This window comes from Chiloscyllium plagiosum, unplaced genomic scaffold (assembly GCF_037043375.1).
Source record: "Chiloscyllium plagiosum isolate Xiang-an unplaced genomic scaffold, Cpla_swu_hap1 HiC_scaffold_7, whole genome shotgun sequence".
In the NCBI taxonomy this organism is placed as follows: Eukaryota; Metazoa; Chordata; class Chondrichthyes; order Orectolobiformes; family Hemiscylliidae; genus Chiloscyllium; species Chiloscyllium plagiosum.
In genome coordinates, this window is record NW_028270145.1 from 99553918 (window position 1) to 99581434 (window position 27517).

Consider the following 27517-nt stretch of genomic DNA (forward strand, 5'->3'; position numbering starts at 1 on the left):
ATGTCCATGAACTATCCTGAGGGAGTTCTTAAACTCTTGCTTAGCTAAGATCCATATCCAGACATACCAGCTTTGAATTCTTTAGAATAATTGCTTATTTGCTCTTTGCATCTGATTCTCACATCTGAAAAAAGGCTCCATTTCTAAATTTCCATGCCTAAAAGTGAAAAGGATTGCACATGCTGTACACAATATGAGAGAGAGCTTTCTCAAAAGGTGACCATTTGTCCCACCCTCTTTGTGAAGCTTTGGATATTTTCACAATTACGTCTCTCTAATAAAAGAAAACCCAATCTGTAATTAAAGGATTAAAAGCTGTTTATGTGTTATTTATTTGTGAATTCATTCATGGGAAAGAGACATCAATGGCTGGAAAATGAGAATGTGGTGGTGAAGCACTTGATAAAACTGAGTCGCTTGCTAGTTTAAGAATTATTCAGAGACTGGGTAGGAAGATAACTTCCTTCCCGAAAGCAAAACAAGTGTCTTCTTTTTAACAATCAACATGGTCAATATTAAATTTTTATTTGTAGATATTTTATTCAAATTTAAATTCTACCACGTGCTGTGATGGGATTTGAACCCAGGTCCTAGTTCCTTACCTGGAGCTCAAGAGGTTGGTTAGTTGACGGCTGGTTTGTGATGCACTGTGAAACCAAACTACATGGATTCAATTCCCACACTGGCTGAGGTTCTTACTTTTAATCCAAAAACAGATTTTGTTCATAAAATACATTTATATACATACATTCTCACTAAAGCAGTTCGGTTCTGTACAGTAGCATATGAAGAAACAAGCTGTGGAGTTTGACTCTATCTAGCAAACCAAGCAAAGGCAATTCTTACAAGTACAAGATGATATTCACATATATTTGAGGCATCAGGAGGGTCTGATAATTGAATAGACCCCCATTTAACTTTGGCAGAAGGAATTGAGATGGTGGACTTTTTCCACAGCACCTTGGTGGCAGCTGCACCAAACTTTAGTGCATCCCTCAGCACATAGTCCTAGACCTTGGAATGTGCCAGTCTGCAACACACGGTCGAGGTCAACTCCATATTCTGGAAGACCAACAAGTTTTGGGCAGACCAAAGAACATTTTTTCACAAAGTTGATCGTCCTCCAGGCACAGTCTTGGTTTATCTTGGTGTGTGTCCTGGGAAAGAGACTGTTGAGCACTGAGTCATGCGTCACAGAGCTGCTCAGGACAAATCTACACTAAACCCATTGCATCTCTCTCTAGACTTCCTTTACAAAGGGACATTCCAGAAGGAGATGTGAGGTTATGATAAAGCACACTCTCCTCAATCTCTCTTCTTGCCTGAGGTGTGGTGACTAAAGGATAAACAGCCATCAGTGACCTCTCGCTAATGGAGTACGGTGACTGTACTTGGAATTTCAGTCCATTGACAATCCCACCAAACCATCATCACCTCAGAAATGTGTAGCCCAAGAATAGAAGAATGGAAGACTTTGATGTCTCAGGATTGACTGAACCAACAACAAAATACGTGATGTGTAATGGGAGTGCAACATCAGTAATTTTAACTAGTTGACTGTATATCTGGAGGCTAATGAAAATCACTCAGCATGCTGTATGCTAATTGTGTTTTTGCAGTCATAAGTAGAAGGGGACATGATGGCTCAGTGATTAGCATTGCCGCCTCAGTGCCAGGGATCTAGGTTTCATGCCACCCTTGGATGACAGTCGGTGTGGAGTTTGCACATTCTCCCCATGTCTGTGTGGGTTTCCCTCGCGTGTTTCAGTTTCCTCCCACAATCCAAAGATATGCAGATTAGGTGGATTGGCCATTCAAATTGTCCCTTAGCTTTCAGGGTTGTGGAGTTTAGGTGCATTAGCCATGGGGAAAATAGGTTTAAGGAGTAGGATGTGGGATGGGTCTGGGTGGGACGCTGTTCAAAGGGTCGATGTGGGCTCATTGTACCGACTGGCCTGTTTCCATACTGCAGGGATTCTATGGATCTTTATTCAGCTTGTAATGGTCATTGTCATTTACTGCTCCTGTGTATTAGATTGCAGATCATTGATGCCTAAGTCTCTTTACTTGAAGATCATTAATAATCAGTCTGGTCTATTTGAGGAAAATTAACACTGCTGGTGAAAATCACAACAGCCCTCAGGTTGTTCTGATCCATTGATATAAGTAACCTGATAAACCTGTTGGTTCTCTCAAAATGCCACACACTTATTCCTGGGAGAGACAATTGAATTAATCCAAAACTGTGATAAACTTATGTTTAGCCACAAAGTCTCTCTCTTCAATAACCAAACAGGATTGTGTTCTTGTTGATGCCCTCTAGCCTACATAAAGTATCATTGGTATTGAACAGGGGTTATCTGCATTGATGACATAATGAATGCTAATGCAGAACTCTTCCTCATTTTACAAAAGATTATAGATTTTGTGATCTTCCTTATTCACATATACCACTTATCTCAAAGTCAGCTCAGTGGTTGGAACATGAGCTGAAATCTTGTATTTTTGGAACTGTGTTGTGCTGTGCCTAAGATAGGAGTTATTTACACATGAGTGGAATGCTGAAACCCATGGGCAGGAGGTTCTGAAGCCTATCAGGGCCTTCTGGGCTCCAACATCTGACAGCATGTTCAAAAGGCAGCCATAGGACACTTCATGCTCTGCAAGGCAGGAACATCACTCAACCTCTGTCAATCACTCCACTCACCATTGGAGATATCTGATACCACATAAACCATGCTTCAGTATTATCTGTTCACCTGTTGGCTTTCTTAAAGAGAAGGAGACAATTGTTTCCACAGATGGTAAGGGGACACCATCTGGATTGACAGAGGCAGCCTGGACCAGGAATGATATGGAGGTCAGGGACTTTGGGCAGCTCAAAGAAAGCTGGATCAAGCATTCAAAAGGATGATTCTGTATAGCTGCCTTTCTCCATAATCCTTGATTTCCTTCCTGGAAATATGTCTGTCTCAGACTTGAATATGCTTAATAATCCAGCCTCGATAGTCCTAGCCCCAGGCTAGAGGACTTCCAGAGTCAATGATTATCAAATCAGCCATGATCTTACTGAATAGGGGCAGCACAGTGGTTAGCACTGCTGCCTCCCAGCACCAGCGACCTGGGTTCGATTCCAACCTTGGGCAACTGTCTGTGTGGAGGTTGCACATTCTCCCTGTATCTGCGTGGATTTCTTCCAGGTACTTTAGTTTCCTCCCACAATCAAAATTGCCCATCGTGTTTAGGGATGAGTAAGTTAGGTGCATTAGTCAGGGATAAATGTAGAGTAATAGGGTAGGGGAATGGGTCTAAGTGGGTTATTCTTCAGAGGGTCAGTGTGGACTGTGTTGGGCCAAATGGCCTGTTTCCACACTGTAGGGATTCTAAATATTTCTAAATTCTAGACTCGATGGACTGCATGATCTATTTCTGCTCCTCCTTCTTATAGTCTTATGGGATTAACTGCTGCAAACCACAGGCTAAGTACCACTGCCTGCTTAATGCTTCATTCACCTTTTGGAGTGAGTTAACAAAGTATGTTTGCTACTGAACTGCACAAGATAAGATGTCAGGCACTTCCATCAGATGTTTCATTCACACTGAATATGTCTCAATTAATTAGAACTACTAAGATTACATTGTTGAAACCACAGTAGTATTGGTTCTCACATATCTTTCAGGCTTAAGATGATCTAAAAGGCTCAGCAACACCTGTACAATCATTTCAACTCACAAAATGTGCACATCTCCAAAGACTTGCATGGGATAAGAACAAAATTCTTGTCAAGAATGGAAAATAACTAAGGTTGGAGCACTGGAAATAGTGTCAGGAGTAGGTAAGATGGCCCCTCAAGCATTCTCCATCATTCAATTAGTTGCCGGTTGATTGTCTACATCAAAGACAATTTCTGCACAATTTTCATGTCCCCGTTATCTTTAATATCTAGAAATCTATCAATCTGTATTAAATAAACCCAATGACTGAGTCTTCGTAGCATTCAGGGAAGAGATTTCCAAAGATACACGACCCTCTCAATGAAAATTCCTTCCTCATCTCAGTGCCAAGAGGCCTTACACACTCTGAGATTATGTTCCTTCATTATCAAATGTTCATTGCCACCTCAGTTCATGCTCACCAAACAAACTTCTTTTCTACATCTCCTTTTCGGCCCAGTGAGAATATTTTATACTTCAATGAGATCACCTCTCATTCTTCTAAATTCTATAGAATATAGTACCTGTCTCCTCAATCTCTTCTCAGAGAGCTACCATTTCAGGAATCAGCCTGGTGAATTGCTATTGCACTCTTGGGCAATTAAATCTGTTAACTATATACACGAGGATCCCAAAACTGTACACCATACTTCAACTAGCACCTCTCCAAGATCCTACATCATCGTAGCAAAATGTCTTTACTCCTCTACACACAATATGCCTATTTCAACTCAACAAAATAGGTGATAGCAATTCGCTGGTTGGTTTCTCAGTGAAATGCCGTGACCAATCAAAGTCAACCTTCCAGCTTGAAATGCCTGGCTGTTATTTGTCAACTAGCTATAATGGGTGCACTTTCTCTGACAACATTCTAGCAAGCAGACTCCACTTGCCAACCAATAAGCACACTCCCCTCATGCCATATATAGAGTCATCGAATCATACAACATGGAAACAGACACTTCAATGCAACCAATCCTTGCTGATCGTAATACCAAACTAAGCTATGCTTAGCTGCCTACTCCTGGCCCATATTCCTTCAAACGTTTCCTATTCATGTACTTATCTATGTTAGATTTCCCCTTGAGTTTGTATTCTTGTGAAATGGCCTGATTAGTACAAGTCAAAAGCATCAACAAAGTGTATTTTTCTCAGCAATCTTCATTGTCTGACAATGAAAGCCAATGTGCCATTTGTCCTTCTGGCCAATTTGACTTACTCCGAGAAATGACTCAAGGCAATGGATACTTCAATGACTATGGATTCTGACAACATTCTGGTAATTATATTGAAGATTTGTGCTACAGAGTTATTGGTAGCAAGCTCTTCCAGTGCAACAGCAACACTGGCAATCATCTGACAACATTGCTCGATATATCTTAGCCATGAGAAACAGAGCAAATCAAATCTAGTTCCTGCCCTATCAGTCTCATCTCATGTAATGGGGAGGTGATGGCCTAGTGATATTATTGCTTATACTATTAATCCAGAAACTCAGCAAATGTTTTGGGGATCCAGGCTTGAATCCTGCCACAGCAATGGTGGAGATTGAATTCAACTGAAAAAAAAATCTGGAATTAAGGAACCATTGTCAATTATTGGAAAACCCATTTGGTTCACTAACGTCATTCACTTGACCTGGCCTACCTATGACTCCAGACCCACAGAAATGTAGTTGATTCTCAGTTGCTCTCTGAGTTGGCCTAGCAAGCCATTGGCTGCAAAATCAGTCACTGCAAAGTTTCAAAGAAATGAAACCGGACAGATCACCTGTCATTGACCCAGGCACCAGAACCAACAACAGCAGAAACAGCCCTGTCAATCCTGCAAAGTCCTCTATAGTAACATCTGGGGGATAATGCCAAAAATTGGGAGAGCTATCTCACAGACTAGTCAAATAACAGCCTGATATAGTCATGCTCATGAAATCATGCCTTACAGAAAATGTCCCATACATCACCATCACCATCCCTAGATGTGTCCTGACCCATCAGCAGAACATGCCCAGCACAGGTGGTAGCACAGTGGTGTATAGTAAGGAGGGAATTGCCCTTGGAATCCTCAACTTTGAATCTGGACCCCCTAAAATCTTATGGTTTCAGGTTAAACATGGGGAAGGAAACCTCCTGCTAATTTTCACATACCGTCCTCCTTCAGCTGATGAATCGGTAGTCTTCCATATTGAACAGCGCTTGATGTGGTGGTGCCGGTGTTGGTCTGGGTTGGACAAGATCAAAAATCAAGCATCACCAGGTTATAGTCTAACAGGTTTATTTGGAAGTATAGCTTTCGGAGCACCGCTCCTTTAGCAGGTAGTTGTGGAGCAGGATCATAAGACACAGAATTTATAGCAAAAGATTACAGTGTCGTGCAACTGAAATGAGATATTGAACAATCCTGATGAAAGGCTTTTGCCCAAAACGTCGATTTCGAAGCTCCTTGGATGCTGCCTGAACTGCTGTGCTCTTCCAGCACCACTAATCCTGAATTCCAAATAAACTTGTTGGACTATAACCTGGTGTTGTGTGATTTTTAACTTTGTTCACCCCAGTCCAACACCAGCACATCCACATTTGTTAGGTTTGGTTGATTATTCCTTCAGAGAGAAGGTGTAAATTGGAATTCGAGATTGAAAAATAGTTCCAGATAGAAATCCCCATTATGTTGACTCTGTTGTGTGTTTACTGCAGCTTCATTCCAGGATTTTGTCCAGAATTTTAGATTTTGGGGAGTTTTGCTAATCTTACATGAATACATCCAAGAACAGTGTGTGGCAACATAGGACTGGAATTGGATGCAAGGGACAAATGTCAACAGCATTGTATCACTTCTAGAATCAGACTAAAGCAGTTAGGGAGGGCAGATTTCCTTTTCTGAAGGACATGAGTGAAGCAAATGGGGTTTATGACAATTGACAATGGTTATATAGTTCAATTAATTGAACTTTCAACTCCAGATTAAATTCAGATTTTACCATCTGCCTTGGTGAGATTCCATCCCATGTTCAAGAACATTGCAACACAATACAATACAATACAGCACAGGGACTGGCCTTCTAGCCCAATAAGACTGCACAGTTTCTGATTCCTTATTTAGATCTGCTAATTATTGCCTGAACGTGACTCCTATCCTCTGTTCATCTTATGTTCACGTGTCTATAAAGGTTTCCTGTTTCCACCACCTCCACTGACAATGATTCGAGGCACCCACCACCCTCTATGTAAAATGCTTTCCCCGCACAACTCCCCTAAACATCTTCCCTCATATTTTGAACCTGTGCCATCTTGTAGTTGACCTTTTCAACTTGGAAAAAAGCATCTGACTATCCACCCTATAGATTAGATTCCCTGAAGTATGGAAGCAGGCCCTTTGACTCAACAAGTCCACACCAACCCTCTGAAGAGCAGCCCACCCAGACCCATTCCGCTACCCTATATTTACCCCCAATTAATGCACCTAACACTATGGGCAATTTAGCATGGCCAATTCACCTGATCTGCACATCTTTGGACTGTGGGAGGGAACTGGAGTACCCAGAGCAAACCTACGCATACACGGGAAGAATGTTCAAATTCCACACCAGAGAGTTGCCCAAGGTGGGAACCTGGGTCCCTGGCACTATATATGCCTCTCATAATTTTGTAAATTTCTATCAGGACAAGTGCAGCATGTTGGCTTAGTGGTTAGCACTACTGCCTCATGGTGCTAAGGACCCGGGTTCAATTCCAGCCTTGAGTGACTCTGTGAGAAGTTTACATTCTCCCATGTCTGCGTGGATTTCCTCCCGGTGATCTGATCTACTTCTACAGTCAAAAGGTATGCCACTTAGGTGGATTAGTCATGGGAAATGCAGGGATAGTGTAGGTGATTGGGTCTGGTGGGATGCTCTCGGAGGGTCAGGGTAGACTTGATGGACTGAGTGGCCTGCCTCCGCGCTGTATGGATTCTGTGATTGGATCTGGGTTCCTCCAGCCCTATGGTGTACACAAACAGAACACAAATTTGTGATGTTGGAGTTGCTTTATTGAGTCTATGACTAAACCACATTAGCTACGCATCAGGCTGTTTCTCTAGCCCAAGTCTGTTTGATGCTGACACAACATAACAAAAGTAGAAAATGAATCAATTTTTCATCACTGACCTCCATTTCCTTGAAAAATGTTTAAATTTACTATAGGGGGGTAAAACTGAGTCCATTTGTAGTTCTGTGATTATGGCCTTCAGAACTGATAGGTAAAGACTCATATTTTTCAAATCTGACAGGGTAGATTTATAAAGATATTTTTCATGTCCTTGTTCGGCTATATTACATGACAAAATATGTTGGAATCTACTTCATTTGCCCAAGTTCAACATGGGAAATTGATGGGTAACTAATTACTAAGGAAAACCCATCAAAGCAGCTGTGATTCCTAAATTTAAACAACTATTGTCAAGACCCAACAGATAATGGAAGAGAATTACTTAATTGATACAATGTCATTGCTGAGTTGTGTTATCTAAAGCCACATGAGATTTGTTTCCATAACTAGGTTACTGTTCAAAGTGGGAATGTGTTGCTGGAAAAGCGCAGCAGGTCAGGCAGCATCCAGGGAACAGGAGAATCGACGTTTCAGGCATAAGCCCTTGTTCAGGAGAGTTCAAAGTGAGAAATTAGGGATGAGTTACATTAAATTAAATCACTGATCTTTGCAGATTCTGTAATAACAAGCAAAAGAAAATTTGGTTAAATACAAATAAAGTAATAAAATAATGACATGGCCAAAGGGCAAGAGGAGTGTTGAATTAATTGGCTGGCTCTACCAATGGACTCCTTTCATGCTGTATATTTTTAAGACTCTATGATTAATGACATATAACTTACAGCACAGAACCATTTGATTCAACTGTTCAATGCTGGTATCTATGCTTCACATGAGCCTCATCCCAATCTTTTGTCATCTAACCCACGTATCCCTTTCTATACTGCGTCTTTAACTTGCTTCCCCTTAAATGCATCAGTGCTGCTTGTCTCAGTCATTCCCCGTAGTAGTGAGTTTTGTATTCTCTTAATTTACTGAGCTTAGTAGTTTTTGAGGATTTTATGCCTGCTGCAGTCTTGTGCAATAGACTATAGGAATAGATGTAGGTATTCAATTTCCTGTGTGATGCTTTTGGTAAACCGACAATCAGGGTGACTGTTGATTGGACAGTTGGGTGCACAGTCTCCAAGTCACTGCAGGCAGGCAGCAGAGGTTTATCCTTGGAGAGCAGTGATGTGATCTTAACCAAGACTGCATTTGTCCTACCGAAATAAAAGACAACCCAAGTGGAAAAAGTCCATAATTTAAGAATGCAATCCAGCAGGAAAGATCAAATTGCATTTATGTAGCACCTTTCACAGTCTAGTGTTTTGTAGCTAATTAAAGAAAGACTTGAACTTATATAGCACATGTAACACCCACTGAACATCTCAAAACAAGTAATCAAAGTACTTTTCTCAATGTAGATATTGAGATAAATAAGAAATAACACAATCAATCTTCACACATCACGCTGGCGTAAACAACAAAGCAAGACAATTTAGCAAGTAGAACAAATTGTAGTGCATAAGAGTTGAATATCGTTTCTGATTCTGACAAACTGTTCATACACAGAAAGATTCACTTCACCAAACTATTTGCTAATCCATGAGAAAGTAAATGGTTGCTTTCAGAAAAAGAAAACTAGAAACTGCACCTTAGAAAACCAGCAATTTCCAATTGTGGCTTTAATATGGAATTGACTGTTATAATTTGAAAGCTTGTATTGATATAGCAGCAAGCCCAGCAAGATATTTCAATAGAACTCTAATTGAAACATAAAATTACTTCAGTTTTAGCATTTGAAATGTTTCTAAATATATATTTTTAAATGCCCTGCAGGAACTTAGTTTTATATGTGAAGTAACTGATTCAAGTATAATGAAATCTTTGAATCCACTGACTTTGTTTTCTCCATTTTTGATATTCACCAAAATGTTCATTTTCAATTTCTGGATTTTTCTTCAGACTGATGATCCTGACTTGTAGCCAGGTTTCAGCCTTCATGTCAAGCAAAAGTCATTTAGTTTTTTTAGAATTGCCTTCATGTTCTGCGTGCAGACAGTGCTCGGCTTACACAGCTCAATGTGGATCAATGGAGCATTTACACAGAAGTTTATACAGAGGCTCCAATGGTTACCTAAGACAAATGCAGAGACGGGGGATTGTCGGAAATATAGAAATTACTCCATCATCGGTCAATGCCATAAACTTTAAGCTGACATTCTTTTGTACTTGCTATTTTAGTGCTGAGTTAATCCATTTAGTTTTATCCTTCAATCTATATCACTAAAACAGACTATTTAATGATTATAGCATTTCTCTTTGTGAGTGTTTGCTGTGTGAACATTGGCAGTAATGTTTCTAATATTATGCATTTCTGTAAAGCTCTTTGGGACATCTGTATTCATGGAAGTTCCAAAATATCATTATAATTCTTTATACAAGTAACAGATTAACATGATGTTCAGAAAGATGATACAGCACAAATATTAGCACCAGCTCTAACGAATATACATTCCAGGCCATGGAAGGAACATGGATAAAAGGGATAATCAGAAATAGAGTTAAAATAAACTGAACATATTGAAATACGAGGGGATAAAAAGAAGTGGATTAAAAACCCAGGGAAACACTAAGAAAGTTTCAAGTAAAAGATAGAAATAAAATGCTATACTTTTTGGGTTGAATCTTTCACATGATTCACACTTCACAAGTCGTTTTATGTATCTTGATGTCACTGAAACAGATCTTTCAGTGTCTAGAGCTATTAGAATGCTACCGATGCAGTTTACCTTGTTTTTCTTTCTTGATTGTTACCTTCTCTTCATCCGCCCACTTCTTTTTCTCATGATTGCCTTGCTAAGAGTGCCACTGGGCACCTTGTAGTGGCCTGACCATTTTTCATTTGTGAACCAAAGCTGAGAATAGGAGGCAAACAATTTCACTGCTGGAGCAATCCCAGCCAGGCACAGCCCCATTTATCATCAGATGGACGTACATTCATACTTTTCACTGACTGAAGACCTCCCTCTTGATCATGCCTTGTACGTTAGGAAAGACCATAGTAATGGCTGTCGGATCTGAGATCATTTAGTTACTGTGCAAATGGATGTTCTTTATGCCATTGCCCCAACCCCTTTTGCTGTTTTTCTTTGATCCATAAATGAGAAATTATCCCACACTATCCACAGGAAATGAAATTTCCATTGGGCCCTTTAAAGAGATACAGTTAGTAAAAGAAATGACACTCTGTTGTTGTGGTTCTGTTCGCCGAGCTGGGAATTTGTGTTGGAGACGTTTCGTCCCCTGTCTAGGTGACATCCAGGGAACAGCCAGGGAATTCCTAGAGGCATGCACTCATCCACAGATTCAATCAATAAGCACATCGACCTGGACCCAATATACCGGCCACTGCAACGGACAGCTGGAACTGACAACTGGAAGCGGCTGATTCAAACCACTACAAATGCTGGAGGAAAGATCACAGAAGCGCTTCACAGGAGGCTCCCAAGCACTGAGGATGTCACCTAGACAGGGGACGAAACGTCTGCAACACAAATTCCCAGTTCGGCGAACAGAACCACAACCACAGAGCACCCGAGCTACAAATCTTTTCACAAACTTTGAAACGATACTCTAATTTGAATGGAGACAAAATGACACTGGCAAGGCTAGGATTTTAATCACAGCAATGTCCAACAACCATGGAAGACCTCAAAAGCAAAGTGCATGTTTCCTTTCCCAAAGAGATAATTTCATCTATCATATCATTTCATCCCAGGCATCCCTCCTCGACTGTAAACTGTGAGGCTGAATGAATTGAACACTATTGCTTTCCCTTCACATCATGGTTATTACAATTTCTCTCCTGTCCCATCCTAGTTTTGTTTGTTCTGATCTGCACATTTTGCAGTGTGGGCTTGTCTTCTGGTCGACTGAAATACTGCAATGATTGCAACACTGAAACTGATTAGATATCTTAACTTATTGCTGACCCGAGGCTTTTCTTTGTTGGAAATAGAAGCATTCCCGCTTGCTTGGTAAATTATATTACCATCATATAACAGCTGCTTTACAGTTTGAAACATCACCCGTTCGAAACAGAATCAAGGAGAAGCTTGCTACTGGAAACACAGAAAGTGTAGAATATCAGCCTGGATAAAAGATAAAATATAGCTGCAAACATGAGGCAAGTCCAAATCAATAGTAAAGTGTCATTCATTATCTATGAGTATTGGTGATGTCTGTGTGCTTTAGCATTGAAGCAGACAGAATCCAGGAAACATCAGCAGCTTTGTGAGTCAAGCTACAAAGTGTTGTGCGAGCTTTCAACCTCCTGGCAGTGGACATTCTGTCTGTAGTCATGGAATCTGAGCTGTTCAGTATACCAAAGGAAACTCTGAAGTAACAAATTTAATTGAAAAGTTTATTGATTGCACGCGATAGAACTAATTCTAGTAAACATCCCGCCTCCTTAAAGTATTGATATTTTTAAAAAAACCTCATTGTACAAAAATTACCAATCAAGCTGAAGGAACTGGAACCATCGTTAGTGACATAAAAATGTATTGTGAATGGTGCTGAGAAATGGAAAGGTGATAATAGCATAGTTACAATCATGGGATACAAAGCCATTCATAGAATGATAACCCACATCTCCTTAAGATGGAACTCACTTTGATGCAATCTAGAATAATTTGATTACTGTTAGATTACTAGCTCCCTTATGATTTGGTACATGTTGATGCATAGTTACTTACAATCAGCTAAGTTCATTTTAAATCTGTTTATAGCAATAACAAAAGGAGAAATCCTCTGCTGTACTTTAAAGGCCCCAGACTAATAAATAGACAGTGTCTTCAGTGGGAACAATGATATGTGGAGCTTTAGTCAGAGCACTAATACGTTTTTGTCAGTCTCGCGTTCAATTTAATTCCCCACTAGTTTTAGACATGTACAGGTCAGTAATAAGGAAAGTGATAAAGATTAATTAAAAGCCCTTGAACTTCCATACCAGCGAGTTCAGTGGCACAAAGCAAAGCAATATTGTTGACAGCTATTGCTGTATCTAGCAAGCTGTTTCTGCAGGATTTCATACCAGATCTCATGCTTTTCATGATATCTGTCAATGATTTAGATTCAAAGGCATGAAACATCATTGAAAAATCTATTGATAATCTGAAATGTTATTGCACGGTTGATAGCAAGGGAGAAAGCTGTAGATTGCAGGAAGATATCTTATGAGTGGATTAGAAGAGTAACAAATTGAATTCAATCTTGCAAAGTTTGAGGAAATAGTATTTCAGGAGGAAAAACAAGATGTTTTGAGAGTACAACATAGCAGTGTATTTAACAGGTGAACTTTACTGAAGTGAAACGTAAGATTTCTGTTTCATATGGCAACAACTCCTGGTTTCATATGGCAACAACTCCTGGTTTCATATGGCAACAACTCCTGGTTTCAGAGTCTCCTGGTTGAGAGGAAGGTAGAGACAGTAGCAATGGAGCTGGAGAGTCCTGGTTGTGGGGCGATTGTGGGTTCAGCACGGGACATGGAATTGGTGATGATATCGGTGAGTTGGGCCCAGCAGCAAAGAACTGGTTGTTGTAGTTCTGTTCGCCGAGCTGGGAATTTGTGTTGCAGACGTTTCTGTCTAGGTGACATCCTCAGTGCTTGGGAGCCTCCTGTGAAGCGCTTCTGTGATCTTTCCTCCGCCATTTGTAATGGTTTGAATCTGCAGCTTCCGGTTGTCAGTTCCAGCTGTCCGTTGCAGTGGTCGGTATATTGGGTCCAGGTTGATGTGCTTATTGATTGAATCTGTGGATGAGTGCCATGCCTCTAGGAAGTCCCTGGCTGATCTCTGTTTGGCTTGTCCTATAATTGTAGTGTTGTCCCAGTCGAATTCATGTTGCTTGTCATCTACGTGTGTGGCTACTAAGAATAGCTGGTTGTGTCGTTTCGTGGCTAGTTGGTGTTCATGGATGTGGATCGTTAGGTGTCTTCCTGTTTGTCCTATGTAGTATTTTGTGCAGTCCTTGCATGGGATTTTGTACACTACATTGGTTTTGCTCATGCTGGGTATCGGGTCCTTCGTTCTGGTGAGTTGTTGTCTGAGAGTGGCTGTTGGTTTGTGTGCTGTTATGAGTCCTAGTGGTCGCAGTGGTCTGGCTGTCAGTTCGGAAATGCACTTGATGTATGGTAATGTGGCTAGTCCTTTGGGTTGTGGCATGTCCTCGTTCCGTTGTCTTTCCCTTAGGCATCTGTTGATGAAATTGCGCGGGTATACGTTTTTGGCGAATACTTTGTATAGGTGTTCTTCTTCCTCTTTTTGCAATTCTGGTGTACTGCAGTGTGTTGTGGCCCTTTTGAACAGTGTCTTGATGCAACTTCTTTGTGTGTGTTGGGGTGGTTGCTTTCATAGTTTAGGACTTGGTCTGTGTGTGTGGCTTTCCTGTATACCTTTGTGGTGAATTCTCCCTTCGGTGTTCTCTGTACCATCACGTCTAGGAATGGGAGTTGGTTGTCCTTTTCTTCCTCTCTAGTGAATCGGATTCCTGTGAGTGTGGCGTTGATGATCTGGTGTGTGCTCTCTATTTCTGTGTTTTTAATGATTACAAAGGTGTCATCTACTTATCTGACCCAGAGTTTGGGTTGAATTTGCGGTAAGATTGTTTGTTCTAATCTTTGCATTCCCGCTTCTGCTCTGAGTCCAGAGATGGGTGAGCACATGGGTGTGCCGTTGATTTGTTCATATATTTGGTTGTTGAATGTGAAGTGTGTTGTGAGACACAGGTCCAGTAGTTTGAGTATGCCGTATTTGTTGATAGGTTCTGTTCTGTATGTCTAGCAGGTTGGCTATTGTTTCTCTGGCTAGGGTTTTGTCGATAGAGGTGAGCAGTGCCGTTACATCGAATGAGACCATGGTTTCTTCCTTGTCTATGTGTATATTTCTGATGATGTCCAAGAATTCCTGTGTTGATATATAGAGTGTCTGGATCCGCTGATCAGGTGTTTCAGTTTCTGCTGTAGTTGTTTAGCCAATTTGTGTGATGGTGTCCCTGGTAGTTCCACTGATGGGTGAGTGCCGAACCAGAGGACACAGCTTAAAAATACGGGGTAGACCATTTAGGACAGAGCTCAGGAGAAACTTCTTCACCCAGAGAGTGGTGGCTGTGTGGAATGCTCTGCCACAGGGGGCAGTGGAGGCCCACTTTCTGGATTCATTTAAGAAGGAGTTGGATAGAGGTCTCAAAGATAGTGGAATCAAGGGTTATGGAGATAAGGCAGGAACAGGATACTGATTAGGAATGATCAGCCATGATTATATTGAATGGCGGTGCAGGCTCGAAGGGCTGAATGGCCTACTCCTGCACCTATTGTCTCTTGTCTATTGTCTATTGTCTATTGTAGTGATACTATTGGTCTGACGGGGATGTCTGGTTTGTGCACTTTAGGTAGTCCATAGAATCTGGGGGTGTTGTTGCTTTCAGGTTTCATTCTTTGTAGTCAAACCTGGTTATCTGTCCGTTTTTTTTGTAGGTTCCTCAGTGTGTTGTTTATCCTATTGGTGAGCTGTGGGGTGGGGTCAAACTCCCTCTTTTGGTAGGTGTTGGTATCTGCAAGTAGTTGTTGCGCTTTTTGGATGTAGTCTGCTTTGTCCAGGATGACCATCGTTCTGCCTTTGTCTGCTGGTAGTATGATTATGTTCTTATCGTTTCTTAGTAATTTTAGTGCTTCCCTCTCCTTGGTGTTGAGGTTATGTGTTTGTCTTTTCCTTGTTATCAGAGGTACGATACTTTGTCTCACTGTTTGTTGTGTCTCTTCTGTCAGTCCATTGTTCCTGAGTGTGCATTCTAGTGCTGATAGGAAGTCTGCTGTCTTGGCGTCCCTGTGGTTGTACTTGAGTCCCTTGGCCAGTATTGTTCTTTCCGTGTCTGTGAGCTGTCTGTGGGAGAGGTTTCTAACCCAGGTGTGTGTTGTGTCCTCTCTGTTGTATGTGAGTTTGGCCATTTTTTCTTTTAGTGCCGTTTTTTTGCGGTGTGTGGTCCTGTTCTGTCCTATGGTGACGGCCTGTTCTATGATTCGAGTCCATTCCTGATTGGTGGTTACCTAGACGTGATGGTACAGAGAACACCTAACAGAGAATTCAAGCCACACACACAGACAAAGTCCGAAACTACGAAAGCAACCATCCCAACACACACAAAAGAAGTTGCATCAAGACACTGTTCAAAAGGGCCACAACACACTGCAGTACACCAGAATTGCAAAAAGAGGAAGAAGAACACCTATACAAAGTATTCGCCAAAAACGTATACCCGCGCAATTTCATCAACAGATGCCTAAGGGAAAGACAACAGAACGAGGACATGCCACAACCCAAAGGACTAGCCACACTACCATACATCAAGAGCATTTCCGAACTGACAGCCAGACTACTGCGACCTCTAGGACTCATAACAGCACACAAACCAACAGCCACTCTCGGACAACAACTCACCAGAACGAAGGACCCGATACCCAGCATGAGCAAAACCAATGTAGTGTACAAAATCCCATGCAAGGACTGCACAAAACACTACATAGGACAAACAGGAAGACACCTAACGATCTGCATCCATGAACACCAACTAGCCACGAAACGACACGACCAGCTATTCTTAGTAGCCACACACGTAGATGACAAGCAACATGAATTTGACTGGGACAACACTACTATTATTTGTCAAGCCAAACAGAGAACAGTCAGGGAATTCCTAGAGGCATGGCACTCATCCACAGATTCAATCAATAAGCACATCGACCTGGACCCAATATACCGACCACTGCAACGGACAGCTGGAACTGACAACCAGAAGCGGCAGATTCAAACCACTACAAATGGCGGAGGAAAGATCACAGAAGCGCTTCACAGGAGGCTCCCAAGCACTGAGGATGTCACCTAGATAGGGGACGAAACGTCTGCAACACAAATTCCCAGCTCGGCGAACAGAACCACAACAACGAGCACCCGAGCTACAAATCTTCTCACAAACTTTGAAGAACTGGTACTAAAAAGTGACGACTCCTACATTAGTGGGTCTGGCACAGGGCGGTAGTGAGGCAGTGGAAGAGGGGTGACAGCAGAGGTGTCATTGGTGAGCCGACTCAGGGTTCAGGACGGAATGCTGGAATGCAGATAGTTAAAAATCACACAGCACCAGGTTACAGTCCTGGTGTTGAGTGATTTTTAACTTTGAACACCCCAGTCCAACACCGGCATCTCCAAATCAGGAATACAGATAGACTCTCTTTTGGTTATATCTTTTTATTCTCTTTATTTTTAAACTATTCAAAATGGCGCCGGTTTGTGGTGACTGTTGAAGCTTTTCACTTTATTTTGTTGTATTATTCACTATAAAATGCAAGTGACAATATATCATCAATTCATGTGCCTATGGAAGTCTAGAACAGACATTTGCACATGACTATATTTCAAACCATGCATCTCCCTTTTTACATAAAAAGAAGACAACATAGCATGCATTATCATGTTCATTTCTAGTTATTCAGGTTCTATGCTTTAGCTGTTAATCATTTCAGTTTCTCTGCATGCATTGCAGACATAGTCCTTTAATCATTCTGGTCTCTTAATGATACATGCATTTTGCTGTCATTAGCTGCTCATCTGGGTTCTTATTTCTGCCTGGGAGTGTCAGTCTTGTGTCATTTGTTGTTGCTATGGTAGCCCTTGTTATGCCATTTCTGTTGTGGGTTACTGGGTCTGATGGTTGATGTGTGTTCTGTGTAAATGGTGCATTCAGCTCTTCCTAATCAGTCACCTGCAGTTAAGGAACAGCTTCTGCAGCTGGATATATGTGGCTGCAGCACCCACACCCCATGAGCAAATAAAGGAAAATACACCAAATTGGTCTTGCATTCTCATTTACTTAGAGATTATATTCTCCTCCATCTAGGATGTATTCTATTGTCAATTGTGCTGCAATATGTTTCAAATCTCTTTTGGTATGTTGAGGGTTACCAGTCCAACTTTTAGACTTGTTCCAGTCTGTGAAGGTCATGTTGCTGCATGATACCCATGTGTCTACCTAACATTTTATGTTGGTCTGATTTTCTCCTTCTGCAGTCCCATTCTAACAGCCACAAACCTATTGACCTGACTGAACCAACCTGTTGGGTAGTGTGCAGTGATTTGTCAGAATCTCCAGCTGAAAGCTCTCTAGCGGTCATCTGCACCTGCTTGTTGTGTACCTTTTCAGCCCAGACACTTGTGTGAAATTATTCAGCTTCTAGCAGCGAGAACATTGCTTTCCCCGAGCTGGCATGTCTTGTTCTGTTTTGAATGTTGCCTTTTGCAGCATTTGAGTCCTTCACATTGTTTGTGAGTGCTTGACCTTCTGTCTGTGAGCATAATGCAAAACTTTGTGTGCCTTGAAAATACTCTATCAGTTCATTCACAACTGTGATACCTCTGGCCAGAACAATTGCTCTCTTGTTTGTCTTGTCTCAATAGGCATGGTTTCAGTTTGGATCTTGTATTTGTAATAAAATCCTGTTTCTAATGTCATCTTTTAATTGCACAAATTCACAATTTGTGCAAACTGAATAAGGATGCCATGTATAGTTCAATTAACTACTTTTTGCTTTGTTCACACAATAATTTCACACAAGTGTCTGGCTGAAAAGGTACACAACAAGCAGGTGCAGATGACCGCTAGAGAGCTTTCAGCTGGAGATTCTGACAAATCACTGCACACTACCCAACAGGTTGGTTCAGTCAGGTCAATAGGTTTGTGGCTGTTAGAATGGGACTGCAGAAGGAGAAAATCAGACCAACATAAAATGTTAGGTAGACACATGGGTATCATGCAGCAACATGACCTTCACAGACTGGAACAAGTCTAAAAGTTGGACTGGTAACCCTCAACATACCAAAAGAGATTTGAAACATATTGCAGCACAATTGACAATAGAATACATCCTAGATGGAGGAGAATATCATCTCTAAGTAAATGAGAATGCAAGACCAATTTGGTGTATTTTCCTTTGCATTGAAAGCATACCGTTCTATGTAACATTCACTGGGGACTCAAAGATTGCCTTCAAAACTGATAAAACTTCTTGTGTGTACGTTTTTCCTTCAGAGGGATTCTGGGTGGAATATATTTTAAAAGAATCTCTTCCCAAATGTAATAAAAGTGTGCTGACTTATTAGTCTTTTCGTTTGTTCAATAAATTCCATAGCCATTGCATTATTCCACCACTGTGTGGAAGATTTTCCATTTTTGTCTCATATCCTTTGAACAGGAGCTGAAAAGGTGAAAAGCTGTAGCCTTTATCCCTGAAGGAGCATGTTCACTTTGATTCTCATTTATCTTTCTCTTTTCAGTAGCAGCTCTCAGCTCTACATTTGTGTTTGATTTCAGCTCTGGATGCTCACCTCAGAGACATCGCGTTTTGACTGTAGAACACAACAGTAGGTTCAAAATGAGGACTTCATTGAATTGTAGCTTAAGATGTCTGCCTACAGTGTGTGTGTGCCTCATGTTAAAGATCATATAAGTACATTAGACTAGATTACACATTTGCACATGACAGTGTTTCAATCCAAATACAGGGCAAAGAAATGCTTAATAAATCGTAGGTACTGGGAAGGATAGAGGATTGCCTTACCTCGGAACACATCTCCAAGGGTCCCTGAAGGTAGAAGGACAGGTAAAATAGGTAGAGTAAGAAAGTATCCCTTACTTTAATGGCTGTTGCATAGGATACAAAAGCAGGAAAATTATGATAGAACCATAGAAAATTGGACCACAGCTAAAGTATGTTGGTACTGTTCAGTGACCAAATTGATCTCCTTCTCTCAGGAAGGACATCCTTGCTATTGAGACAGTCCAGCGAAGGTTCACCAGACAGATTCTTGGGATGGTAGGATTGACATATGAAGAAAGACTTGATTAACTGGACTTGTCCTCAGAGGAATTTAGAAGAATGAAAGGTGATCTCATAGAAACATATAAAATCCTGATGGGACTGGACGGGCTGGATGCTGGGGAAAAGTTCCCTTTGTTGGGGAAGTCCAGAGCTCGGGGTCACAGTCTAAGAATAAGGTATAAGTCATTCAGGACTGAGATAAGGAAGAATTTATTCACTCAGAGAGCTGTGAATCTGTGCAATTCACTCCCACAGGAAGCTATTGGGACCAGTTTGTTAGATATATTCAAGAGAGAGCTGGATGTGGCCCTTGCTAAAGGGAACAAGGTGTATTAAGAGAAAATGGGAATGGGACACTGGGACTACAGGATTGGCCATGATCAGAGAGAATGGTAATGCAGGCTGGAAGGACTGAATGGCCTACTCTTGCACCTATTTCTATGTTTCTATGTTGCAAAGGGGTTCTATCAGTATTGGCAAAATTTTAACTGAGGGTAGTTTGGACAGGCTGGAGTTGTGTTCTTTGGATCAGAGATGGCAAAAGTAGAAAGGAAATTTATAAAACAATGAGGAGCCAAAATAAAGTGAATAAGAAGGATCTGCTTCCTTTAACAAAATATCACAAGCAATGAACAAACAATTGAAGTACCATATATACTCAAGTAACAGTCGATCTCATTTAAAAGCTGACCCCCTATTTTTGTCCAAATTACCTGCAATCTTCCATATATCTCATATAAAGGTCGACTCTAGTTCTTCACAGATAACAGATCAACAGAGTGCCAGCCGTCATGTCCTGCTCCAGCATTCCAGTCTTCCGTTTGCTCTGCTTCGCTCCCGGTCTTCCAGTCTGCTGGCTGTTGTGTTCCGCTCTGGGTTTTCAGAATTACCATAATTCATTTTTTTTTCATTTGTTCAGAGATTTGGGCTTCTGCTAATGATACGATATGAATTTTGACAGATATGAATTTCATCCCCTCAAAAATAGTATTCATGTAATAGTCGACCCCATAAACTTAACTTTAAAAAGTAGTTTAAAAAAATTGACTATTGCTCGATTACATACAGTAATTAGTAGAAGGGTTTGAGGAGGAAAATTGTTCTCATGCAAGTGATGATGAGGGTTTAGAATTAACTGCTTGAAAGGGTGGTCAAGGCAGAAGACTTCATAACGTTAAAAAAAAACTTATTCATCTTGGTTGCTCAGTGGTTAGCTCTCATAGCGCCAGGACCTGAGTTCAATTCCACCCTCAGGTAATGTTTGCGTGGAGTTTGCATGTTCTCCCCGTATCTGTGTGGGATTCTGCCGGGTGTTCCAGTTTCCTCCCTCAGTCCAAAGATACGCAGGTTACGTGGATTGGCCATGCTAAATCACCCATAGTGTCCAAGGATGTACAGACTAGGTGGATTAGCCTAGCCATGGGAAATGTTGGGTTACAGGAATAAGGTAGGAGGATGGATCTGGGTGGGATGCTTTTTGAAGGGTTTTTGTAGACTCCATGGACCGAATGGCTTCCACACTGTAGGGATTGTAGGATTTGGATTGCTGTAATCTTCAGGGCAGTGGACCAAGAACTGGAAAGCTGGCTTAAATTAAAATGCTCTTTCCTTGCCAATATACATAAGAAAAGCCACAATTTAAGCTGTAAAATTTCTCTGATTCAGTGATAACAAGCCAACATAATGCTGCTATACTTTGCCTCATTCATGGAAAAAGTCCAGCCAACTGCATTTATCAAAAAACAAGTCAGGTGAACACCTCTCCCTGCCCCTAAACAGATGAGTACCATACACACACCCTCAACCCAAAGAGGTGAGTCTGACTCCCCCAACCTCCAACCCTCTTTCCCAACAAATGAACAATCATGAGCTCCTGAAACAGAGAAGTATTCAGTCCTCCCAAAACAGATGAGTATTGCTTCCTTTCATCCAATAAACTGCTGAATGACATTCCCCTGAAATAAGTAAACAGCCACACTTTAATACCTAACCAGGGATTCTGTGCTGTGGTGTATGGTCATGTCACATCACTATAATGCATGAGCTGCTGCTCAGGACAAAAGATGCAGCCACTCAAATTCTTTAAGTTTAGGAAACTACACAGCCTGCTTGGTTCAATGTGTTAGAGGAAAACCATTTGCTTGTCTAAATTGTCATTAATAAGATATAGTTTATTATATGTTAGTAATTAAGCATCATATTGAAATGATAGACATTATTAAAGAGACTTTGAGCAAAATCCGGTATTAGGTCATATGATTCTAATGTCTTCTGTCCATGAGGCAATATACTCCCATCAATTTCTGTAGTGGTCTGGCGTACATAAGTCAGTTTTGACTGGAGAATCTTGTATTTCTTCCATAGAGGATGCCTTCCCTGCGGAAACAGGCATATTTGCAGAATCCTGCATCTCCCAAAGAGGCAATTTCTTCCTTGTAATATCTTAAATCATTGAATGTTAGTTGTCACTTCCAGATGGTGGTTTCCATGTAGTTGTACGTACAACATCTTCAATATTTGTGAGCAGACTTTTAACTTTATTCCAGCATAAAGTATACTGAGGTATGTATTTTTCCCTTCAAATTAAAGATTGGCTTGAATTGTCTCCTTCACCTTCAGCAACTACATCATTGGTAAAATCAATATGTTTGGTCACATAGGGAATATTGCATAGAGTTCTGGTTGCCATACTACCAGAAGGATGTGGAGGCTTTGAAGATGGTGCAGACACGGTTTACCAGCATGTTGCCTGGTTTGGCAAGTATTAGCTATGTGTAGAGATTAGACAAACTTAGTTTGTTTCCACTTGGGTTTGGAGGCTGAATGGCAACCTGTAAAAGTGTACCAAGTAATGAGGGACATTGAGAGAAAGGATGGTCATAGTCTATTTCCCCAGGCTAGAAATGTCAGTTACTAGGGGACATTGGTTTAAGATAAAATGGGGCAAGTTTAAAGGAGATATGAGAGGGAAGATTTTTATACAGAGTGCCTAGAAAGCACTGCCAGAGAAGGTGGTAGAAGCAGATACAGTACGAATGTTAAAGGGGCCTCTTGATGGATACAGGAATAGGCAAGAAATAGACGGATGTGAAACGTGAAGAGTTAAAAAGTTTTTAGTTGAGAAAGGTGTCATCTGATGACACAGGCTTGATGGGCCAAAGGGCCTGTTCCTATGCTATACTGTTGTTTGTTTAATGCTGCAAATTCAAATTTAACAAAAGTGTCATGAACGCATCAGAATTATGTAGAGAGGTTAGATCTAATTCTGCAACTTGCCAACATCACTAGAGGAATGGGTGAAGTGAGGACCATGTGACAGCAGTAAGCATCATTGAAAGGGCAGGGGGAAGTCCAAGAGCTTGAGTATAGTGTAAGAGGGGAATGGTTCGTGAGACTGAAAATAACATGAGCAGAGTCTGACTAAGAGCTGCCTTCTTTCATTAGCTTGTACTTTGGCACAAGGAAGATGCTGATTAGTGAGTATTGGTAAGATTTCCTATTATTCTGATTGTAATAAATATTTTTCAAAGTGACTGAATGACAGGTCAGCGTACAGAGAAATAGAACATAGGAGTAGGAGAAGGCCATTCAGTCCATTGAGCTTGCTTGGCCATTTGAAATGATCATGTCTGATCATTCAACTTCGTACCTTGTTCCTGCTTTTACTCCATTTGATTTGATCAATTTAGGCCTAAGAGCCATATCTAACCATTTCTTGAAAATATTCAATATTTTGGCCTCAGCCACTTTTTACAGCAGTGAATTCCACAGAGTCACCACTCTCTGGGTGAAGAATTTTCTTCTCATCTAAGTCCTAAATGGCCTACCTCATATCCTTACTTTGTGATCTCTGTTTCTGGACCCACTGGTAACTGGAACATTTATCCTATTGAATCCTATTAGAATTTTGTAAGTTTCAGTGAGAACACACTCATCCGTCTCAACTCCAGTGATTATAATCCTAATTGATTCAGTTTATCTTTGTATATCAGTTCTTCTATTTTAGAAAACAGTGTGGTAAACTTTTGTTGTGCTCCCTTCCTAGCCACCACATCCTTCCTTAGAAAAACAGACCAAAACTGCATGCGATTGTCCAAGTGTGGTCTCACCAAGACCCTGCACAACTGCAGCAGGACATCCCTGCTCCTGTGTTCAAATCCCCTCAAATCCTCTAACAATCCATTTGCTGTCTCCACCATCTGCTGCACCTACCTGCTTACTTTCAGCGACTGGTGTACAAGGTTGTCCAGGTCTCGTCGCATCTCCTCCTGTCTTAATCTATCGCCATTTAGATAATAATCTACTTTTCTGATTTCGCTCCCAAAGTGGATAACCTCACATTTATCCACATTACACTTCTTTGGTCTTGCATTTACCCAGTCACTCAATTTATACAGATCACACTGAAGCATCTCTGCACAGTTTAGCCAGCCACCCAGCTTCCCTCATCTAAATCATTAATACATCTTGTGAATTGTTGGCATCCAAGCACTGACTGCTGTGGTACCCTTGGAAAATTAGGTTTATACTCATACTCCTTGTTCTCTATGTGCCACCAGTTCTCTCTCTGTGTCAGTGCACTACACCCAATCCCATGTGCTTTAATTTTACATGATAACCTCTTATGTGGAACCTTACAGAAAGTTTCTGAAAATTTCAATAAACTACATCCAGTTGTTACCCCCTTATCAACTTTACAAATTACATTCTTGAACAATTCCAGTAGATTTGTCAAGCATGATTTCCCTTCCATAAATCCATTCTGACTTTGTTTGATTCTGTCACTATTTTCCTTTTTGTGCTCTGCTATTAAATCTGACGATTTTCCAGTAGAGAATGCAAAACAACACTTTTCACTGTGTCTTAGTACATGTGACCATAATAAATCAAATTGAATCAAATCGAATATTTTATAATGGACTAGAGCATTTTCCCTTCTTTCATAATCAGACCTTTTCTATAATTCCCTGTTCTCTCTCCACTTTCTTTTTTAAATAACGGAGTCACATTAGATGCCCTTCAATCCATAGGAACTGTTCCATAGTCTAAGAATCTTGAAAGATGACCACCACTCTATCCATTACTTCTAGGGCCATTTCTTTAAGTACTCTGGGAGGTGGACTAATGGGCCCTGGAGAGTAATCGGCCTTCACTCTCACCATTTTCCCACAAATACTAAGTTTACATCAGTTGTTTAATCTCTCACTAGAACCTGTATTCCACAACATTATTCACATTCTTCTTTGTGAAGACAGATCAAAATATGCATTTAATTGGTCTGCCATCACTTTTTTTCCTGATTATAACTTTCCCTGTTACTGATTGTGAAGGAGCTATATTTATCTTCATTAATCTTTCTTTCTTCAGCTCAGTTCAGCTGAGTACAGTGCACATCCTGTGGGACATGTGAAATCATGGGCACGTTGTGTAGCTCAGATGAACACACTTGCAGAAAGTGTCACCGGCTGCAGAAGATTGAGCTCTAAGTCTCAGACCTTCTCCAGTGGCTTGAGTCAATAATGTACTTCCATGGGGCTATATGAATAGCAAGTTTATGGAGGTAGTTACACCACTGGTTGTAAATGTACAGGCACAAGGGAATGGGCAACCACCAGACAATCTATTCCATTCTCAATACTAATGAGAGTGATGATTCCTCAGAATGGTGCAGCAAGAGGCAGTTCAGCTATGCATGCAGGGAGGAAGATGTGTGCTATAGCAACAGTGATAGGGCAACCCACAGTCAGGGGATCAGACAGCTGTTTCTATGTCTATCAACAAGACTTCAGGATCATATGTTGCCTCTGTGGTGCCTGAGTAAATAATGTTCCAGAGCAGCTAGATTTTCTTTTTGGGTAGCGTGACCAGGCAGAGGTTGTGGTGTATGTTGGTATCAATTACTTATGTAGGACCAGGGATTAGGTTCTGAAAGCACATTTTGCATGGCAAGATAGAAGATTGAAAGGCAAGACCTTCCTGGGGCGGCATGGTGGCACAGTGGTTAGCACTGCTGCCTCACAGCACTAGAGACCCGGGTTCAATTCCCGCCTCAGGCGATTGACTGTGTGGAGTTTGCACATTCTCCCCGTGTCTGCGTGGGTTTCCTCCGGGTGCTCCGGTTTCCTCCCACAGTCCAAAAATGTGCACGTTAGGTGAATTGGCCATGCTAAATTGTCCGTAGTGTTAGGTAAGGGGTAAATGTAGGGGTATGGGTGGGTTGCGCTTCGGCGGGTCGGTGTGGACTTGTTGGGCCGAAGGGCCTGTTTCCACACTGTAAGTAATCTAATCTAACCTTTAAGGTTGTAAGAGTTGAAAAATGTGATACTGGAAAAGCACAGCAGGTCAGGCAGCATCCAAGGAGCAAGAGAATCAACATTTCAGGCATAAGCCCTTCATCAGGAATGGTGGGGGCGAGGGGAAGGAGTCTGAGCGATTAATGGGAAGGGGCTGGGGCTGGAGGAAAGGTAGCTGGGAAGGCGATAGGTAGATGCAGATGGGGGGGTTGATGGTGATAGGTCAGAGTAGAGGGTGAGCGGAAATGTGGGAAGGAAGCTGGGCAGGTGGGAAAGTTCAAGAAGGCAGTGCCGAGTTGGAGGGTTGGATCTGGATGAGGTGGGTGGAAGGGAGATGAGGAAACTGGTGAAATTGACATTGATGCTGTTTGGTTGGAGGGTCCCAAGGTGGAAAATGAAATGTTCTTCCTCTGGGCGTTATGTGTCTAGGATTTGGCATTGGAGGAGGCCCAGGACTTGCATGTCCTTGGTGGAGTGGGAGGGACGTACCCTTCCCACTCAGCTCCATCTAAGGCCCCAAAGAATCCTTCCACATTTGGCAGAGATTTTCCTGCAAATCCAAAAACTTCATCTACTGTGTCTGTTGTTCTCGATGTGGTCTCCTCCACATTGGGGAGACAGATGCCAACTCGCGGAATGTTTCAGAGAACATCACTGGGACACACGCACCAAACAGCCCCTCCGCCTTGTGGCTGACCACTTCAACTCCCCCTCCCACTCCCCCAAGAACATGCAAGTCCTGGGCCTCCTCCACCACCAAATCCCGGCCACCCGATGCTTGGAGGAAAATGCCTCATCTTCCGCCTTGGGATCCTCCAACCACACAGCATCAACGTTGATTTCACCAGTTTCCTCATCGACCCTTGCCCCCACCTCATCCCATATCCAATCTCCAACTTGGCACCACCCTCTTGAAATGTCCCACCTGTCCATTTCCATCCGACCTATCCCCTCCATCCTCTAGTTCGAACTGTCACGCTCACTCCCCCACCTGCATCTACCTATCACCTTCCCAACTACCTTCCCCCCAGCCCCACCCCCCCTCCTATTCATGTCAGCCATCTTCTTCCCACCCCACATTCCTGTTGAAGGGCTTATGCATAAACTGTCGATTCTCCTACTCCTTGAATGCTGCCTGACCTGCTGTGCTTTTCCAGTGCCACACTTTTCTGATCTTCAGCATCTGCAGTCCTCACTTTTTCCTTTAAAGTAGTAACCTCAGCATTAGTCCCAGTCCCATGTATCACTAGGAGAATTGAATAGTGGAACATGTGCCTCAGAATCCAGTGTAGGAGATCGGGCATCAGATTTCTGCGTTGTTGAAAATTGGCAGTTTTGAAAGCTATGTATATTACCACAAGGGTTTGGATTTTTCAATGATCAGACAACCATCTCTGCAGCATAGGGAGTTGTACACGGACATCACAGTAGAATCCTCAGTATAGTAGATTCCAAAGGAATTGTCTGGAAGTTAGACTAAGGAGAACCAGTGGATGGTAATGAGCAAGTTT

At 41.7% G+C, this 27517-nt stretch overlaps 1 pseudogene; it reads right to left on the reverse strand.

Annotated features, from left to right (window-relative positions):
• Positions 1 to 20470: 20470 nt before the first annotated feature.
• LOC148149673 (uncharacterized) overlaps positions 20471 to 27517 on the reverse strand; it is a 77870-nt pseudogene continuing 70823 nt past the window's right edge.